Raw genomic sequence first — 18,649 nt, forward strand, 5'->3', positions numbered from 1 at the left:
CACTGTGGGGATTTGCTCGGTGATCAATAACCGGTAACCCACCTAGATAACCGAAATATTTAATTTTTTTCAATAAAAAATATTAAACACCTTTTGCGAAATATTAAAACTTGATTTATTTTCTTATTCTGTCAAGGACTAAAGTACCGTTACAGCTTTTGATTTCATAACTGATGTTTTCGGTAATGCTATTTCCGGCGTACTGAATTTCATGAGAGCACCGCAACTAACAATTTCCTTGACAAATTGGGCCGAATGATAAAAAAAAGCTAATGCAACAGTTAGCCACAGCAGGCAATCAATTGAAAGAGCGATGAAATGTAAATAAGCAACATTAACAGTTCAACTTTTTAATGAGGAAAATTTAGCTATATTTTTACGTATTTTTAGAACTATTTAAATAGAAATAACATCGTCTAGTGGGTCAGTACCAGAAATTCATTTGTTATGTAGGATTTTGAGTTTTGCATTGGGCGACCATAGGTTCATCGGGTTTAATCCGTCATGAGTCATGCATGAGTTTAAGATAGTTCATAAAATTATAAATATCAATGTACGATAACGTGACGCCATGGTCCTTAACAGAGAGATGACTCAGCCACCGTATGTGTTCGCTAACTACAGCGAGAACGGCTTGAGTTGACAGTTTTGTATATCCTAGTGCTAAGCCACGAAGATGTTAATGCAAACTGGCAAAGCAAAAACTAAGGGATGGCAAAAGTTTGATGAAATGTGACTCTATGCGGATTGGACGTTGGTTAAATAGACATAAATGCTTAAAATCTTCAGTACGTATACGTCATCTGGTGTTTTAGATGGTGATGGAAAATCTGTTTTGCGTGAAGGCTTCTATTTAATTCAGGAAGGTAACGATTCTAGAGCGTGACCTCAGCATGTCGGTACAACACAAAAAAGAAAACTTTCTTACAGCAGATAACAAATAGGTAGAAGATATGTCATAGTGGGCAAAAGTCTTCCTAATTTAATGTTTATTTACAAGTCTAAAAATAAGAAGAAATTCATCAAGCGGTAAAATAAAAGCTAATTCCACAAGGGGTCAGATATCACACAAATCCTTACGTCATAGCATTACAAGTTCAAGTTTCAATCGCAAGATGGCGTTATATCCGTTTCCGGTTTGCGCACGCTTCAGTGGCGCGGTTTCAGCATGCCATAGCATTGTTTGAAGAAGGCCATTGTTTAAAAACCAAAAGGTATTTTGAAACTGTTTCAACAACTGGCAATAAACAACAATTATCTGAACTGCTTTTTTCTTATCGAAAATTTAGGTGATTTGTATGCATTTTGGCTTTCTTTGTAGAAACGGTTTGTGAATGTCTTTTTATTAAAGAATAATGTTTTTTAACGGTTTTTCAGGGATGCCACAAAAATCCAATTCGATGACAGTACATAGGGTAACGTAGGTACAAAAATATTTACATTATTCATTCTATAAATCTTTCCAAAAACGTAATGAAACCACTTAATAGTTATTTATAATGTATCAACAATCCTGGCTAAATCGGTTTTGCGCAGGCGCACCCGGTATGTATTGTTAAGGATCGTATCAGCAATAAAAGACTCACTTAGTAAACACGAATCCTCGGAGATATTTTAGAAATATAGAAGCTACTTTTAAGGTAACGTTCTTCTTCGTTATTTTGATTCAGAATCCATTGTTGTCTAACAATTTCTTAATGACGTCATGGTGTCTCGGTCAATAGACGTATTTAACGCTCCGTTTTCAGTAAAAATGCAGTTAATGAGAAAAACCATAACCGCAACACTTTAAACAATGACATAATCCAGAACAAGCAAACAGCAACAATAACATTCCTTAATCAAGTCACAATGCCCAAAAGTATTATCCAACTGAAAACAAGGGACTCACCGCGATACCTTGTAGTAATATTATTGTAGCTGTTGAAGAGTGACAGAGAGCTAAACGGTTTGTAGCCATGTCCCTCTTTCACATCAGCAATATTATTCCTAAAGGTGTTGGTAGCAGGCCTCAGTAGTGTTTACATTGTATCAACAAAGGTAACACATACAAAATAAGAATGACTCATTGAAAATGCTTACGTGAATAAAGCGACGGTGGAAAACTAGCAACAAGTTCCTAGGTGACTCATCATGCATTTGGAAGAGATTATTGAATCAAACATTTTATTTACATACGAATGGTAACGTTACTTGCATGGAAATGTGGAGTGCAACTGCATTCCTTTTCGAAGTTTCTCATGCGATGAGCAAAAAGTACGTTGTGGACAATAATTTGCATAAGTATATGCAACTATATAATTATGCATTCTTAGCGTGCATTACGAGTACATATTCTTATTAAAAAAATAAAATTGCTGTAGAGTGCAGAGGGTTCTCTATTTTTTTCAATCTAAATGTGGTGTGTATTTTTTTCTACTACTTTTCGTTGAGGAGAGACTTATCCCAAACCCCTTCATAGTACCCTGTACAACGCTATCCTACAGCAGCCCTCGCGGTGGGTGTTAACTTACTCGTATATATATATTATGTTGCTCCATCAGTTCCTGGACCGGTGTTTAATTTACAGAAGGTTTTGTTGCAGTCGCTGAAGGTCATTTGGTCATCTTTAATGAACTCAGAATCATATACCTATTTACCACGTCTTGTATGCTACTGTTAGTAATTTATGTTTTCCAAATGAATTTGTTTTATAATTAATTTTACGATGATGATAATGCTATCACGATTCCAAAACGATCTGATAAAGTTTTACGTGCATGCACGTCGTTAACGATATTCTGAAGTCTCACTAGATCTTTGACAAGTTTTTCGTGTTTATGTTATTTTTATTACTTACCTGCCTACGCAGGTCTTTGTTAAAATTTATAAGTATATTAAACTCAGGGAAGAACATGTTTATACATAAAAAGCGCGGGACCAATTTATGCCCTTGGGAGACTCCGGACAGAATGTTAATTTATAACGGGTTGTAGATAAAGGAAGAACATAGTGAAATGCAGCTCGGGTTCAGTATTATTCATGAACACAGAATGAAACAAGTGAATTTTACAAATATTTAATTATTAAAGTTTCCTTAGTTAAACGTATGCTACTACAACCTTATCAAACGCTAACTAGAGATTTACAGCTATACGCTAGTTACACGAGGTGACGTTAAAATTGATTGCAGTTCACGAGACCCATGTTTATGTTTAATTATTTAATTTTATTGTTAAAGGAAAGTCGCGTGCGCACGCGCCGCGCCCCCGTCGTTATCGCACCACGTGAGCGTTTGTGTAATCACAACCACTTTAACAACTAACCCTAACAATCACAACCGTGTAAATACATATATTGTTATTTGTTGAGTTCTATTTTCTAATAGTTTTTCTTAATGAAATCTATGATATTTTTGATTGATCAGTTATTTGGCTTCTGTGTCTTTACGTATTTATTAATTTAGTTTGCTTAGGCTCCGTATTTTCTTTATTGGTCCATTACATATTATGTAGAAAGCATTATTTTCCAAGCTTTGATTAATGCAATTATTGTGTCGATCTAAGTTAAGTTTTATTCAAAAGGGAACTATTCTAAGTTGTAAATATTATATTAAATTGTTCAGGAAACAAGGGAGACATTAAACTTTCGTTGCAGTAATTAAGCTGAAAGTATGTATGCAGAGAGTCGCCGGCGCAGCATCAGGCTGTAGCCGGCGGCGGGAGGCGAGACCGCATTCCGCGCCGAACCTCCGCGCGCGACGCCCGTGTCGCGACGCTCGCAGTACCGCGCGCGAACGATCGATACTCTGGTATACACGCTGTGCTTGTGACGTTACTCTTGATTTCTGTGCAATGTGTTATGGAGCTTATTTATGTGTGATTGGCCCTCTGAGGGTTCTGTAATCAGTGTTCACTTATTTTGGAAGTAAACTACCAGGTGAGTCTCGTATCATTATACTTTACCAGGTTTCTGGTCTAAAGTCATTTCATTGCTTAGCGTAAAATGGTTGGGAAGCCGCAACCGATGCTTCAGTTTCATTACTAAATAGTTGAGGAAATTCTTGTATTTCTTAAATATTCATAAAACCTTGGTTATTTATGTGGCCTTAAAGTTTGTTTAAAAATATATTTTTAGAATTACAAAAATGTTTCTCATCCTAGTTTTGTTGCTTCTTACAGAAAGTCTACTTTGCTATTTCTTATAGAATTATGATGTATTTTGTATTTACAAAACACTTTTCATTGAAGAGCTCTTCGCGAACGCTCGCTACAAAGAGTTTACGAATAATGTTTACACGATTGACATCACCAAAGCGTTTGTTTTCTGTTGTATTTTTTACAAGTTTTGTTTTATTTTGAACTTGAACATTGGTTGATTACTTTTTCTTGTTTTCCCACGATTGTTAACTTTCTTCATTGTAGTAGGTATAATGTTTTATCATCTTTCGGACTACTACTTTATACAAATCAAGTGACTCACAAAAGGCGAGAAAATGTTACTTCTTTTGGGTGAATCATGGATCTACATTCATTAATTTTAGAGGATATCGCAAATCTATCGTCCATGTCATTAAATAACAATATTTTAATTATACATATGACAAAAGTAATCTCTAAGACCAAATGTGATGTTATTGTTATTACATTTAACACGAGGCTATTTTAACCCTGTACCATTTTGTGCGTAACGACGTTAAAATAACTAATTATTGTCAAAATTGAAAATCAAAAAGTTTTTATTTCAAGTAGGTACTTGAGTCTATTTCAGGCTCTCTTGAAATAAAAATAATGACGGTAGTTACGCGGCCTCCAAATGTCATCCGTATCACAACAAAAACGAATGCGAGAAGACTGTATTAATTAAGTAACTGTAAAAAAATTGTGTATGAATTCCAGGTATTACCCTTTCTTCATCGCATCTTTACCCTTACAATTTTAATTAAAATCAATCCTATTAACTAGGATCCTGGCCACCTTACTTGTAGGCTTAGCTATTCGATTAGTTGCTAAGGTTTTTACTGTCAATTGTCTAAACTTTGTTTTACTTAACGAGCAGTTTACTTTGAAAGCTTAATCGGATTGCGTTTAGCCTCGTTAAATAATGTATTGGTATAAACTTAATCTCTTAGAATCCTGATCCATTAGAATAAACCCCCTAATTAGATTAGGACATGGACTTAGCCGTTTCAGGAGAAATACAATTTGAAATAGTTAAAAAGCTATTGAAAGCCCTGAAATTAGTACTTAAGAAGAACTATTTCTTTGCGAAGACAATGAAGAGCTTAATGAAATACAAGTTCCAGTAATTGCAGTCGAGATTGTACTGCCAATTGAATAATTCAGTGCAGTAGTTAAGTTAGACAGTGGCAGTTTCGATAAGTCCTAGAATGAATAATGTTAATCGATTGCACGGTACTGGCTTAGCATGTTGATATTGTTAAAGCGTTCATTACTTATGATTTCTCGTCTAGATTGACTGCGCTATTGCTTATAAATCGGTTAATTCTCGGATCTTCGGAGCTTTCTATATCAAGACCGCATATTAAAGCGCTGGGAATAACGCATTACGTTATTTTAACAGAATATTCTTCTTATTTTTGCCTTGCTCTATCAAAACTTGGCGATATGATTAAGAGTTTGTAAACGGTAAACATCGGATTACGTACAATTAAATACAGTTAGACTCGAAACAACTTTAGGCTAAAAACTAAATTGCTCTAGTTGCTTCCGTAGCAAATTATAAATGAGCATCTAAAAGTTCCATGGTTAATATTTTTTGTTCGCACTTTTTGCCTTACGCGCGGTGTCCAATGCGATTAAGTTTATGACGCCAAATACTTTTGTTTATTGTTTTATTGGTGGGATTTAATAATATGTATTGCATGTGAAGTTTCATATATTTTATGAATTTCATTTCGACAAATAGTTTCATGGTGGTCTACTACAACCAAACAAATTCGAATTCTAATAGCTAATGGAAACTGAAGTCCAATGCATAAATTGTTAAAATTGACGTTGGACTAACCAAAAATAAATTTTTCTATTAGCAATAGCGTCGCCCGAATTCATCAGAAGTGACAATTCCACTAAAATCATAACAGATTACGTCCCGATCTTTCTTCTGCTAAACAGTTTCATAAATACGATTGTGCTGATCAAATGTTTGCGTATCAGGTACGATGTTATCAACAACACGCAACTTATCACTGTTAATGGCATCTGACACCGTCCGTTATGATGGATAGAATTTCGTCGAGACGGTCTCTCTCTGTTTATTTAGGATCAAAACGTGCCCACCTAAGAATTTTTATGTTTAAATTACTTGCCTATATGTTTGCCAGACTCTACACTATTGGTTTTAATTTTAACAACTTGATTCACATCACTTTTTAATCCAAAAGAATTAGCATTCATCAGGTTTATCTGAAATAGTTTTCTATCAATTATTTTTAAATTGTAATGTTTGCGCAAAGATCAACAATTCTCGCGGTTTCTGCATTCTGTTCCAGTATGGATGGATGTTGCATATATTTTTATGTGGGAACCAGTTGGGACACAATGGTGCTCTGTAAAGTCTCTCACGTTCTATGTGGGTGGTTCTTGCGACATTTTGTTCTCGAGAGATTGCTAGCGGCTCGTATTGTCACTGCAAATTGAACCTAGTTCAGTTCGTTCTGTCAGCGAATTAATAACTGCTTGACGTCTGATATCAATTATGAGTGACACTATTAAATTGGTTTGTTCATTTAGGAGCCAATGTATTGAACTGAATTTATTATCATCGATCGTATTATTGACCCGTGGGTATCTGAATTAATTAATAAGCATAGTTGTAGTAAATACTGTAGTAGCCTATTTTCTTCAATGTATTGACTTTACGTTACTTAATGGTTTGCAAATATCAAGATTAACAGTTCCACTTTATCATAAAAAGGGGTCTTGAACTTTACTCGATCTACTTTGCCTGTTCTTAGAAACAGCCACCATGAAGATCGATTAATGACTCATGTCGTGAATCACGAATCGTGTTAATCGCTGATCGATGTACGTCGATTTCTATGCAGTTCAGCCATAAATCCTCAGTATGCAATCAACCACTTCAGCATGAAATGGATGAAAAACACACATGTGTATGTGACAAGCGAAAGTGGCATAAAAATCACTATTTGCACACTGATCGAATTAACACAACACGCGATGTAGCGTGCGTAGCCGACTTAATATTCTGGAATGTAAAATCGCAGTTTGTTCTGCGTTCAATGTTGCTTATAATTTATTGACACCTTTAATGTTGTTACACTGTTGATACTCTTCGCATGAGTGTATCATAAATTTTAAAGGCGGCAGACTTTCAAATGTAATCTTATCTGAACACTTTTTCTAAACCTCTTTGGCAAAGATGCCTTTGCACTTAATTTATTTTGATTATGCCTTGAAATACCTCACCTCTTGCTTTTCCAGTTTAACAGGTACCACATGAGTAATTATCATTAGAACAAAAGTTGAAATTATTTGGGAAGTGTGTTGGTTTTATTAGTTCACCTGCATGGCGTTAAACACGCGAGCCCGCCTCACCTAGCCGCTCGCGGGTCATCAGGGCGATACGCGTCTCTCGCTCAATTCACATGACACACTTCGACACATAATCTACACGCAATTCGTAAGACAGTAGTAAACGATGAACTTTATACACGGAATTACAAACTATTGCATTTGGAAACTTCGAGTACAAACTGTTATTTAATATTACTGTATATGTAATTATTGTAATGACGGCCGTGTTCAAAACACCGTGAAATATCAGAAGCTTCAAGGCCTTTATCGTCAGATTGATTTAAATCAAATTCTTAACATCAATGTACCTTTTATCAATTTAAATTCTTTTCCGAATCTAAATGTTCCGAGTGGGCTGGGTTTATCGTCGATGCACAAAAAATGTTTTATCATTGTAAATATTGAAAGCCGCATTCCTCGTGCTTGCAGGCCGTAACGCAACGCGGGAGTTATCACCCGTATATTAGATATTACAGTGACTTTGAATATTTTTTATAGCTCCAATGTCAAGGCGCCAGCTCCTCCCGCTCTTCCGTTTGGACATTCCATTTCTGGACGTTGCCCTTTCAAATTGGTCTATCATTTTCAGTCGCTTTAATCATCACTTTGAGTTTTATTTCTCACGTTCGAAAGCCATATCTCAAAATTGTTCAAAAGAAATCTTCTAAAGTTATGAGAATATGAAAGTTGAAAGAGTCGAAACCACCTGAAAATAAGATAAAGTTTAGAATAATGAACAATCCAGGTTTCAGTCTAGACTTTCATAACGGCGAGAACTTATCATATTCCCAAATTATATGCGAGGCAATATAATAAAACAATAGTGTGCTGAGGTATAATGAAACCTTGAGAAACTCTACCGTGTTCCGTTACTAATTGGCTTCTATCGGTATTCCTAACAATGTGTTTAAAGGTTTCATTTTAGATAGCCAATGCATCGTTATAAAAACAACTACTAGTGTTTATAGTGGTCCAATTACACTACTATCAATTCGTCTGATAACTTGGATTAAGTAACGGGTGCTATTTATAAAAGTATGTATAAGCAGTATCCGTTTGCAGTCAAGGCTGTGCAAACGGTCAGATAACAGAATGTTATTAGTTTCCCTGTTAAATAGATAACCGGTGCTGGTCAAACACCGAATTGGGTTAAACCCTTTAGTTAAATTTTGATAGCAGTCGTTTAGATAGTGGATAAGGCGGATAGTTGAGGTTTTAAACGTCAAATACGAATTAAAGTCTTCGCTACATGGATATGTATTAAACTGTATGACATTGTGGTACTCGCAGAGACTCGTCGCATTTTATTATGCGTCTTAAAAATCTTATTGAAATTAATTCGAGTTTTTGAAACCTTATTATTGTATGTTAACTTAAAATTTAGAACGGTACTGTGAGTTACAACAATTCAATTGCTATTGGAAAAAATAAATGAAGAAAAGCGTTTTTAAAGCGTTGCAAATCATTTTAGTGTAAGGTGACAATATCTTGGTGACCTCATAAATATTGCAGCGAAACTGTTATCAAAATTGTTATTAAATATTTCATAAAAGCAATTTCTGAACGGTTACCAGATTTTAAGAGTACTTGTTTTAATTTACCGTGCTTGCTTCATCAGGTTTTTAATGGCCAGCAGGTTATATAAGCAAATAAGGTGGAGACAACCTCCGAACCTCCATATTTTGAAAGCAGATATAAAGTTGTATGAGCTTGAAGTTTTATGAATGATATTAGAAACGTAAGACGCATCTCTTCAAATCCCAACATGTTACAAATATACTCGTTTAATACTGCATTGCATTTAAATTCATGAGCTAACGAAAACATATCCTCAATTAAGGCTATCATCGTTCATTGCATCGTTATCTGTAGAGCCATAAGTATCTATCAGAGCCCGTAGTTCTGTACTTGAGTGGGCGTGATCTAGTTTATTTTCGACAATCCCTACAAATGTTGGCGGTTAATATAGGCCAATGCAGTGAAGACTTGAATGTAGTTAAATTAATATGGATTTTTTGGCATCAATGGGCTGATTTCGGAAGGTATGTTTTTGAAAACATTTCCGCCCTTTCACACACGCTCATTCAGTATATTTTGCATTGTTTAAAAATGTACTTATGACTTCTTATAAATCGTTAGTCATCTCATGGGTCACCATTGTCACCTCTTGTGCAGCCAGATTGCATCTATAGTATCCAATTAATTATGAACGGTTGACTCACAATTTGCGCAGGTTACAGTCGCAACTGCCTTACTCAATTTAGCGTTTTAGTAGATATAGTTCGGCGCTATCTGTCTTGAAGAATCTTGAGTTTACCCTGCTTTGATTCAAGTAGCATTTAAATTATCTATTACGCAGCAGTTTTAATTAAAACCTTTTTGTGTAAGACAGTTGAATCTTAAATGGTTGGTCATTATTCTTGGCGCCGCATCGCTGATGAACGACTGAAGCATAACGGCGAAGATTGTATACTAGTAGTTTTAAATGTGGCTTTTAAGAAAACTTAATTCGATAAACACGAGTGGTTATAGTTCTTTGTTATATTCAATGTTTATAACAATCTCATTCTATAGGGATTTGTGATGAACTTTTAAAAGTCTCTGCTGATTTTTTTAAATGTCGTATTAAGGATTTTCCTTGTGTCGCGGGGTTTCAAAATCAACCAAGTCACATGCACAAAGAAACCTAGTCTTAAGTTTGACAGTATGGACACTCTACTAACTGTACAGTGAATGATTAAACAGGACTACAATTTTATTCCAACATCTAAATAAAGATTGACTTTGCAACAGATTACTGCGCAACAGTTCTAAGTAACATTCCTCGAGCCGTAGTACAGTAGTAGAGGGTCAGATAGCCATCGGTCGTGGCGCCGAGTTCATTTGTCTCAATTGGTGGCAGCTGCCAGGCGACCCCACGGAGGAAGGATTCATTACTCAACGTCTTCCTATGCTGAAGCTTGTAAGGTACATGGTAATTTGATAATTGAGTACCATCAACCTGGATTGAGGAAACGGGATTAGGATGGACATTCCAAAGAGATTTGTCCCCTTTACTTTAAAATTTGCGGACGTTGCATTTTGCTGTGAGAAAAAGTTTGACTTGTGATAACTTAGTTGGAGGTGAAATTAAATGTCCCTAATCAAAATCTATATTAAGACAAGCCTAGAAAAGTGAATAAAGTTATTCGATAAAGATAGCTTAAGCTAAAGAATGGAATGAACATTAGCCAGGTTAATATATCTTGAAGTGGCAATCCATAAATACCTTCGATAAAAAGCGATCTATTTGTAAAACAGTGTGTGTTGCGCATAAGTGCGGCGTGTTCAAGCGTTTACATTGAATTCTCCAGTGGGTACTGCGTGACTCCTTGCAACATACATTTCTTCGCTCGGATCGATATCAATAACGAAAACTTCCGAAAAACCGAATGATTGTTTTCTATCTGATTATTATTTATTGAACGGTGCAACGGGAAAAGGTAGAAAAATCTCATTTCCTTAGTTAGCTTTGTTGATATTTAAACTGATAATTCGTAAAAGCCAGCGCCTTCTATTTAGACAAATTCCTTTTTTATTAGTAACGTGATACTACGATACATTCTGACGGCTATACTTCCCTACAATCAGTCGAGCCGACTTGATGTTATCTTATCTTGAAAGTTGGTAAACAAATAATTATACTCTATCAATACTCTTGCTCAACATCGTAACGTTAATTTGATTTATGGGATTGTTTTTGTTTGTTTGTATGGTGTGTATTATCTGAGTACAGAATAGGGGTACTTTAAGTACCCCAAATATAAATAGAGCAACACTTGTTCCTAAGACTCCAGAGAATGGATCGTAAATATCGGTAGCTGGAATTCGAGTGGCTATCCCTTTATTTTTAGATCTCTTGAAAATAATTAAATGCATGTTAAGTTTAATATTCAGTCACGTATTTTCTCTTGGTGCTATAAGATAATTAATGTCATTTTGTCTCCAAATTTTAAAAGTTATTTCATGTTTACAGTAATACCCTATAAATGGCATAAAACGCTTGTTTTCCATTCACTCGGCTTTTTGAGCATGAGTAAAGGTAGGTAAAGACCCTTTGCAATTCTCATAAAATAACTCGTTTTCTCGGAAAGTTCATACAACTTTAATTAATATCTTGAAAATAATAAGGGCGATATTCGCTTGAATAACATGATTCGTCTCTTCCAAACTTCTGCAGCCAAATAAAAGTGTAACACGAAATTGAGCAGTATTAAACAATTGTGAACTGTGACCGAAGCCAAGACGCGGTTCTTGTAACATACGTCTTCTAATAACTGAGGAACTCCTTAATTGGGCGGAATTGGTCAGTTTTAGTGGACGTTGAATATTTGCACACTATGAAACATTTGGAGTAGTTTTAACTGGTCTTGTTGGACAATAGAGACAGTAGATTTGTTTGGGTTGAGATGAAACTGATGTTCTATCCTATAGAACATAAAAACTAGAAATATTCAATAAAATATACATATAAACTGTTCGTACAAGAAATGATTAAAAAACACTACATAAAATACATATACTTAGTTCTCAAGTTACCGTGAAAGTTAATTAATATAAATTTAACAATTACGGCACATGATCTCTTAAATGCGCCGCCTATCGTCGCACGCGCAAGTTACCTGAAACGAGTTTTGGAGAATGCAAAAGAAAGACGGAGACACATTCTTTTATTTGCGCCATGGGAAACAGAGCAAACGTATATCGGTATTAATTAAGGGGAGTTTTTTTATCTTTGGACAGATTTTTTTTTAAAACGAAAAACTTAACCTTCCCTTTTTAGGTTATGAGAATTTTAAGTTTAAAAAGTAATTAAACTGTAATTAAATTAAAATGTACGTTTAAGTGTCAGAATATGGAGTAAATGAATATTACAATAATAGTTTTTATCCTAATGGGAGATTTTTTACTTATCAGGAATTCTCTTGATAAAAGTTAATGCACTATAAGCACACTGAAAATGCAACTCAGATCATATAATATCCTTTTTCAGATTATCACAAGTTCAGAGCCGCAAAAGTAGTAAAAAAAAGATAAAAAATTCTAAATAACTACACACCCATTAAAAAACTAATCTTAGATAATCGAAGTCCACTCTTTGCCAAGTCATTTACGAAAAGACAAAAATAATTATGTTAATAGGTTATCGTAATACGAATGTGTTTCCAAAATCCTAAAAAGCCACGGTGTCGCGTGTCAGACAAAACAAACAGACGCCGATTAGCGGTTACCACACTGTAATGACATAGAAAGTTAAACGCTGAAATTGCGACGTTTGACTAAATTGTCCTCATTGTAGGCTATCCTATAGGTACTTAACTGTAATTATAACTACTGTTCTGCTCCGTAACCATGGAAAGATTTACAATTTTCTCAATGAAGATATTTGAATTGTTTAATCTAATTTTCTTTTGTTTTGGATTCTAAAATTGACATTAATTTTCACAATCTAACTGCATGTAAAGCGTCGATGTGGGCGGATAAATGACAGGGATTTTCTCTATAATTTTAATATAGAATCTGATATCTATCATTATTGTCATCATCAAAGTTAATGAAATCGCTCGATTATATAAAAGCAACGAATGCAAAGCAAGACTTATCGTAAAGAAAGTAGTATCTATGCATGATCGATTTCTATTATAATCATCGTTAACGCTTGTAGAGACATCACTTTTATATGGGAGATGATAATTAGGAAACTATAGACTAACAATAAGTTTCTTTACTGACAGTGTCGAAAATTTAGGCTTTCAAATTCGATGTGGAAACGAAAATCCTAATTTTAAATTAAAAGCAAATAAAGATATCAATACCAATTACATTTATTAATAGATTGTACTAGTTAAACTGGAACCTAACTCATTGACTGAAGTAGGTGGACGGGAAGTGATCAACATATTTGCCGTCCTATCTCGGGCCGCAGTCAGCCTAGACATTGCTAAATGTTGAAATAGGTTCGACATGCCAGATACAGTTGTGTTATGTAAATGCTAGGAATTTATTTTCCAATTTACTTGAAGATAGTTGTATGTTATTCAGCAGCTGTTTACATAGTCATAGATGTCAAACTCCGCTCTGCAAATGTATTAAGTTATTTGCATGTAACAATTAGCGATGAATTGATGGTGCTCTTTTAGATGTCACTAAGAAGTTACGTGATACTTTCAAAATCGTTTTAACCTTGCTATAACAGTTGATAGGAAATGTCAATGTCACTACAAATCTTAATATCAAGCTTAGTTAAATTTATTTTTGACATGTAAAAGCAATATCAATTTTCATATTTGCCGATTAAAATATTTCATTTTATTTAAAGTTGCCGAAAAGGTTTTAATTTAAAGTTACGTTGAGAGACGGATCTATATATCAGTAGTCAGGCATGTGCATAATTAAATGACAACAAATGTTCTCGAACGACCAGTGGAAGTGTTTAATAAGTGAAAGTGTCACATGGCCGTTTTAAATGTGTAATTGATGTTGTCGGTAGCATGCGGGCGTTGTTGTGGTGATACTATTGTGACGGACTCAAGGGCACTGAAATGGAGAGAATTTGGATCAGAGATGGATTTGGTGTGAACTAAAAAACGAGCCCTATGAAATTGTATTTTCGTCTTTCATATGGCTGATTGATTGTGGATTTTTGTGGCTTATTTGACAATTTGTATTGATTGTACTAAAGTCCGATTTAAAGGACCTTTATGCAATTGTAGAATAGGTTTAACTGTTACAGTAGTCAAATGTTTTGTATATCTTCGTGCTGAATATTCAAAAGGAATGTATAACAGATATCCATACGACTTTAGCATATTTAAATCGAGAACTAAAGGTCGGTATAATTCATCTTCAAAGCACGTTATTATAATTTTATTATGCCTTGTAAGACTTAAAGAGCGATTTAATTTCTTCTGTCGTACGTTAACGAGACCTATTCAGTGTGCTATTATTATTAATGCCCACGATACTAGCATCCATATGTGGCGCAGACTGTGCCGGCCTGACATTTGATTGGCGCGAAAAAATGTCATGAGAAAATACTTTAGTGCTAAGACCGGCAATCGATCTCCTTATGGAGCATATCACAACGATTTCGCAATCTCCGGATCAAACTCTACGTGCATGATCGGTTATGGATGCCTCAGATTATTTTTAAGTACCAACGGGTACATTTCCCCTGTTCCATCTCGCGACATCGCAGCCGATATCAAGAGCTGTGCACTTTATTGCCAATAACTGAAAATATTTACGAGAAATTTTATTTTCCTGAAATTATCGAAACGTTTGATGGTTCTTTTTTTTAATTGTTTCCTTTATAGCGCATTCTCGAACAATAGGAATTTTGAAGATGGGCTTTTCTTATTTTAGTACAACATACGTCTTTATTTATACCTCCATAGTGTCCATTGGTCATTTTACAGCGTTCCCGGTCTTCAAATATAATTCTATCTACTTTTTATATCTTTGCCGTTAGCTTCCTGGAAGGTGATGTTATGGGCTATAAAATTACGATTAGGTTTAAATTAAAACATATTTTTATCGGATACAATAGCCACACGGCCATAATAAAACGCACGTATCCTAAAATGGAGCTTATTCTCTTAAGAAAACAGTTGAAATTTCTACAAATTCAAATTTACATATTGAACAGAGAGATCGAAGATATTTGCACGCGAGCTGCAAGCTAATATTTATCTATTGGTGCGACAACCAACAAAAAGATTATCATTCATTGCGTTTTTTGTTAGTGTCTAACAATTTTGGCTTTGGGTGAAACAGAAATGGTTAGCGAGAACTTTATAAATGCATTATGTATGCATGTGGTGTCTGAAGGCGTCTAAGTATAATTGTTAGGACGGTGAAGGACTCGCGTAGAGAATGTATAATATCGATAGGAATTCCATAGATTATAGAATAATATTATGATATCACGGTACGTTTTATAACTTATTGTTATGGTGTATGGCCTTTTTATGCAATGAGTATTCGAATATGATTTGGGAAACCTAAAATTTCCATACCTTGAAAAAATCTATTGTTTTTAAAAGTGATTTGGTGTTGTTATTTTAGGACAGTTTTTTTTACTATTGTAGTTTCTGAAGTCGTGTTTTTTTTTGTAATTTATTTTGTTAGATCAATGTAGTGATTATATTGTTTGAATTACTTGTATTTGTGTCAATGACTAAGATTGCATCAGTGACGTTGGTACCATAATTAAGTAAATAGGTATTGCTCTTTTTCCTTATGATTCTTTTTCAGAGGTATACCGACCTAAAGGTGGGTTCCTATCTAGTTTCATTAGTATATTTGAGTAATTATAGACATTGGCCTTTTCTTATGATGTATTCCTTTGCTTTTGATTGTCAAATAATTAGCCAAATTATACGTACTCGTAAATAGTACCTAACTATAATTTAACGTCCTTGTTTACGGTGCAGCTTCGCGAATTCCAGAATAACTAACATCTACCAACAGAATACTAGGAGTTGTCGGAACATAAATCATGTCACGGTTTCAGTTTACGATCATTACTCTAAAGCACACCTAGGAACAACCGTACGAAATACCATTTAGTACCTGCAGACAGTATTTAACTTTGGGGCCTTAACACCATTCACCATTTGTAAAAGTACCTTAAAATATAGCAATTGTGTAAGCGAGACGCCACTCTACGTTGTGTATAGCGCTCTCTCGCTCCAACGACCGCAACATACTCGTATTTCGAAAATTGTCTGGAGTTTAAAAGAGATGGTACCCTTGAAATTCTTGTTACTTGTAAGGAAAGTTGAAAATTAAACATACAAGTAAAAGTTATGATTTATTCTAGTCTCTGAAAAACTGATCTTATTTATTTCTTTTGGCTTTTATTCTATGAGTTACTGGACCCTTAGGCTCCCAGTTCTATCCTCCCCCACTATGTCAGGTATGCTATCCTTATCCTAGGCACAGTTATCATACTAACTTGCTGCTTATCCCATACAAGTCTCGGTCACTCCCGCATTCGAGTCCCGTTCGTTGCTATTTGTATGATACACGTATAAACTGTTTTTGCGAGGTGACATTCGGCCGACGAGACTTCCGTTGCTAACCAGCTTATGAATTACCTATAGGTTTTATACTATCGATCAGATTGTTGGAATCACACAATATGTAGGTATATAAAGTTTAGTATTTGGGAATCCCACTTGCGAGTTTTGATCTTAGAATATACCTCACTTTATCCTCGATAAAACCTTCATAATAAAAGGTTTTGGTTAACTGACTATATAATTAGAAATTTTATGATAATCTGGCAATTATTTTTATCCTGAAACTTTAACCGAATAATCTTAGAAACCGTTGTAATTTTGTGAATATTTGAAAAAGACGAGAATTGGAAAAGGAGGTAGGTATAGAAAAAGGTATGTGACTAGGCCTATAATCAAATCTTGTCTACAAAACCTCAGCTAACATAATGTCTAAGAATGAGAATTACACGCAAAACATGTAAACTATAAAATAACGAGAACCCATTGATAGCATGTGATTGTATACAACTTTCATTGAGAGCTTCACAATGGGCGTCTCGTTACAGTCCGCTGGTAGGCTTCGCGTATCGAGTATCGAACAATGACCCACGCGCCGCGCCCCGCACTCATCACCGCGGCTTGGGTCGCTGTGGTACTTAGATGTAATACTCTATTTTGCACTCAAGTTACCCGAAGACGATACTTTCAAAGTTTAGTTACTTATTGTGTCAATAAATGTCGTCTTACATCTGGCTAGCGGGATTCAAGAATTTTGGAAATTTCTTACGTTTTTCTATTGATATACACAGAAAAGGATTGGATTCGGGTCAAAACAGTCACTTAAAAGTTATACAAAAATACAAGAGTCTAAATATACTTATATCGGCACACTACAACGAATATAGCTGATACAACCTCTATTTATACACTATAGACTAATACATTCAAGTAATCCGGAAATGAAATCCAAAAGTTTTCCCGCCGTACACCTTACCACACATGTCTTGCATACGAAATGTTCGCGTCGCGTGTAATCGACCCCACAACTCATTGCCAAGGTTGTACGCTCATTCTATGGTAATAAGTCGCTAAATTTGGATACAATGGCTTATCACATCTGCGATAGTATTGTTTAGGGAATTCCTAATTATTTTCGGAAGGTTCCGATTGGCATCACTTGCCTCACACGTTGGGTTTCTCTTGGATATCTCAAAGATTTCACAAATGCGTCGAAATCCGTGAATTCCCGAGAAGAAAAATTTTATGAATCATACGTAACTTTTACTTTGTACGGAAAATACGCTTGGACGCAACACAGAATCGATTTGGTAAGTATTTACTGAGTTCAACATTTCTAAAGAAAAACCAGCTGAAAACTCACAATTTCCTATCAGGGCATAATAAACTCAACACACAACCGCTCAATTAAATCGTTAAAGTAATTAAAGCTAACTATAGTAACTATCGAACAAAATCGACTCGTATAAAAGTTAAACCAAGTTCGAATTTGGTACTTTCTTTCACTAAAAGTACCAAAAAGGTTAACGTCAACATCCTACACTCATTAACAGCTTCCTTGCATCACTATTAATTGAACCGATATAGATTACCTTTGAACGTCACCGGATGCGGTATACGGGGATTTTGTAATCTTTTAGTTGCGTTTTACGATGTGTTAAAATATGTTAATGTTAGATTGGAATCTGATTAGTATATTAAAGGCCGTTGTTAAAAATAATTAGATGCATCTGCTCTCAGACTGCTACCAATAAGTTTAGAGAATGGACATAATTTTCCAAACCGAGGCATTTTACTGGGAATTATTGTAAATTAATTAGAAGATACGTTTTATGGCGGTTGTATACTGTTAAGATATGTAAAATGTTCTACTATTTAAAATCAGATTACGCCACTAAATAAGAAGAAAATATCAAATTAGGCTCCACATGAAATACAGCTAAAAGATAAAATTTCATTTTTCCCAAATGTATAATTAGTTACACCACTTAACCATGGGTGGTAGCGAGGAATGGCTTCATAACGAATGCTAGCAGCAATACAAGAGTCCAT

The 18,649-nt window shown here is 34.9% G+C and overlaps 1 protein-coding gene across 1 annotated transcript in view; it reads left to right on the plus strand.

The window, feature by feature from the left end:
* The first annotated feature begins 3,593 nt into the window (after positions 1-3,593).
* The window catches only part of LOC113493070, a 57,295-nt gene continuing 42,239 nt past the window's right edge, over positions 3,594-18,649 (plus strand). Inside the window, exon 1 of the mRNA XM_026870874.1 lies at positions 3,594-3,918. The gene's annotated coding sequence lies outside the window, so the exon portion shown is untranslated. The remainder of the gene's footprint in view (positions 3,919-18,649) is intronic.

Source organism: Trichoplusia ni, chromosome 4 (assembly GCF_003590095.1).
Source record: "Trichoplusia ni isolate ovarian cell line Hi5 chromosome 4, tn1, whole genome shotgun sequence".
In the NCBI taxonomy this organism is placed as follows: domain Eukaryota; kingdom Metazoa; phylum Arthropoda; class Insecta; order Lepidoptera; family Noctuidae; genus Trichoplusia; species Trichoplusia ni.